A 3,896-nucleotide genomic window follows, 5' to 3' on the forward strand; every position below is an offset into this window, starting at 1 on the left:
GAAAAGGCAAAAAGAGGCCATAGCATTATGAAAAGAGGGACTTTTTTCTTGGAAGTTTCACTATTGTTCAGTTGACACTAAAACGTCCATAGTGAGAGAAAAGAGAGAGAAAAAGAGAGAAAAAATGCAACTGTACATGATCATAGTGGGGAAGATATTGACATAACAGTAAACTTGCAATAATACAATAAGGGAAAATCATTATGGATCATGAGAAACCGAAAAACAGAGCGATCAGAGGAAAAGTGAGCCAGGGAAAGAACAGAAACCATGGAAGGAGGGGAGGAGAAGGGCAGGAGAAGTTTGAAGGGGGGAGTTAGTGCCCCAGTGGGGGTTTCTTCCAGAGTTCATCCCTCTTGAACGAGGGAAGGAAAGGGAGGGGGGGTGAGGGGGTGGAGTTGACCGTATAGAGAGCGTATGAAGTATCCAAAGTCACGGCAGTTGAGTTGGCTTGTGGGGGAAAGCGTGGTTTTAATGTGGCTGAAGTAGCCAATAACCCCAGGGCTGGGCAAATCAACTGAATTGAATTAGAAAGGCAACACAAGCCAGATGAAGTGGGAAGAGAGATAATCTGAAAAAGTTGAAAACACAAACCAGGGAGGGAGAGAGAGAGAGAGAGAGAGAGAGAGAGAGAGAGAGAGAGAGGAGAGAGAGAGAGAGAGAGAGAGAGAGAGAGAGAGAGAGACACAACGTCTCTATTCCTTTAAAACTTTTGTGAGTGTAAGTGTTTACTGTTTAGCAATGTAAACATGTTTCCCATGCCAATAAAGCCCTTTGAATTGAATTGAGAGAGAGAGAGATGAGATAGAGAGAGATGAGGTAGAGAGAGATACATGAGGTAGAGTGATAGAGATGAGGTAGAGAGATAGAGATGAGGTAGAGAGAGGCAAAAACACCAAATAGAAAAACATCAAATATTGCATGCATAGTAGAATTAGGCCGATACCCGCTAATTATCCAAATCCAGTAAAGAGCCGTTAAATTCGACAACCACCTAAAAGGAAGCGATTCACAAACCTTCCATAACAAAGCCATCACCTACAGAGAGATTAATCTGGAGAAGAGTCCCCTAAGCAAGCTGGTCCTGGGGCTCTGTTCACAAACACAAACAAACCCCACAGAGCCCCAGGACAGCAACACAATTAGACCCAACCCAATCATGAGAAAACAAAAAGATAATTACTTGACACAAAAAATGGAGCAAACTAGAATGCTATTTGGGCCTAAACAGAGATTACATAGTTACAGAATACCTGACCACTGTGACTGACCAAAAATTAAGGAAAGCTTTGACTATGTACAGACTCAGTGAGCATAGCCTTGCTATTGAGAGAGGCCGCCGTAGGCAGACCTGGCTCTCAAGAGAAGACAGGCTATGTGCACACTGCCCACAAAATGAAGTGGAAACTGAGCTGCACTTCCTAACCTCCTGCCAAATGTATGACCATATTAGAGACACATATTTCCCTCAGATTACACAGACCCACAAATAATTTGAAAACAAATCCAATTTTGATAAACTCCCACATCTATTGGGTGAAAGACCACAGTGTGCCATCACAGCAGCAAGATTTGTGACCTGTTGTCACAAGAAAAGGGCAATCATTGAAGAACAAACACCATTGTAAATACAACCCATATTTATGTTGATTTATTTTCCCTTTTGTGAGTGTAATGTTTACTGTTCATTTTTTATAGTTTATTTCACTTTTGTTTATTATCTATTTCACTTGCTTTGGCAATGTAAACATATGTTTCCCATGCCAATAAAGACCTTTGAATTGAATTGAATTGAGAGATGAGATAGAGATGAGGTAGAGAGATAGAGATGAGGTAGAGAGATAGAGATAAGGTAGAGAGATAGAGATGAGGTAGAGAGATATAGATGAGGTAGAGAGATAGAGATGAGGTAGAGAGATAGAGAGATGAGGTAGAGAGATAGAGATGAGGTAGAGAGATATAGATGAGGTAGAGAGATAAAGATGAGGTAGAGAGATAGAGATGAGGTAGAGAGTTATAGATGAGGTAGAGAGATAGAGATGAGGTAGAGAGATAGAGAGATGAGGTAGAGAGATAGAGATGAGGTAGAGAGATAGAGATGAGGTAGAGAGATATAGATGAGGTAGAGAGATAAAGCTAAGGTAGAGAGATAGAGATGAGGTAGAGAGATAGAGATGGTCAAGAGAAAATGATAGATAGACTGGAGAACACACTGTACACACAGCTGACAACAAGCTTGTGTTGATTTGTTAATGCATCACAGCTCTATAAGCATGTCCATTAGGGTCAGTGGCTGAGGCTTTGTCAGTAGAAGTTTTGTCTACGTTGCTGCTGTGGTTTTTGATGTGTTTGGTCAAGCTTTTTTTGTGTTTGAACCCGGTGACTGTGGTGTGCATGAAACTAGCACTGCGGTGCTGGATGCGGTTCAGTATACGGTCACTGAAATTACTGACTGTGAGGGAATTGAGAGGGAGCGAGACCAAGAGAGAGAGAGAGAGAGAGAGAGAGAGAGAGAGAGAGAGAGAGAGAGAGAGAGAGGAAAAGTGAAATGTACAGCGTGTACTAGTATGGGCAGCAATAACGTGATCTGAGACTCATTCCAATAAAAGCAGGATAGAATTAAGGAGGGGAGGGGTAGAATGAGAGGATGAGGAGAAAAGAGAGAGAGCTAAGGGAGAACGAGACTGTGTGTGTGTCTGTGTGTGTGTGTGTGTGTGTGTGTGTGTGTGTGTGTGTGTGTGTGTGTGTGTGTGTGTGTGTGTGTGTGTGCGTGCACATGTGTGCTCACATGCAAGTGTTTGCATATTTGTTTGCCCCCTGTTCCTCCCCATGGAGGCCTCTGGGTGGCGCCTCTGACTTTAACCATCACCCTACAGTCCCACATACAGTATATCACCATCAGAAATGTCCCACTTAATGCAAGCTAACAGTGTGGTATACTCAGTCTCAGCATTCATTTACAATAGGATGGTAGTCTTCTCTTAACATTGTGTGTTGACTCATTACATTTGCCCTCCCTTTGGGACACTATGAAGTGGCATTGGGGACACATAAATGACTTTGGTGTTTGAACCCTAAGAAGGGACGGGGGAGGCTCAAGTCTGTGTGGGAGGGAGGGAGAAGGGGGCTTTTCAATTGAGAAAGGAGTAGAGGAGGGGGGCTGAGAGAAAGAGAAAGAAAGAAAGGGAGGCATGGTGTTTGTTTTCATTTGTAAAATATGAAAAATGAAGAGGAGGGAGGGAAAGCAGAGGGAAAAAATAGGAGAGAACGTTTGTTATGAGACCAACCAGACTAATGGGCCCGCCCCCGGCTCTCTAGTTCCCTCCCTCCTTCTCCCCCCCCCCCCCCCCCCCCCTCTGCTGAGAGAACAGGCTGTTGGTTCGCTCCACAGTATCACTGGCTGTGTGTGTGTGAGAGGCCCAGAGAGCTGAGGAGAGGGGGGTGTTTAGATCAGTTACAACTCCCAATGAGAGACACCCAGAGAGTGGAGAGAGCGACTGAGGACTGTGTGTGAGAGTTGGAAGTAGTCTGGAGCTCAAGAGAAGAGAGAAAGAGAAGACAAAAGGGAAAAAATCTGTTCAAGACCAATACACAGAGAGAGAGAAGCCAGTCAAGGACTTTATCAGAGTGGAACCAAGCAGAGGCTGAGACAGACACACAGCACCTGGAGAAGGTTCACCCCGACTGGGGCTGAGAGTGACAGAGGTCCACTCCTACAACAACCACAAGCCTGGAGAGCCAGTCATGCTCTGAGCTGCTCTTGTTTTGCTCTGGGTGGAAATTCCTCTGAGACGTCACTGCTAGCTAAGGTCAGCTGAACAACCACAACAGAAGAGGACTCTGGTGTTGTTGTGGTTGTTGGACAAAATAGTGTGTGTGGAGCTAGAGAGAGGAAC

This window comes from Coregonus lavaretus, assembly GCF_964263955.1.
Source record: "Coregonus lavaretus genome assembly, chromosome: 12".
NCBI lineage: Eukaryota > Metazoa > Chordata > Actinopteri > Salmoniformes > Salmonidae > Coregonus > Coregonus lavaretus.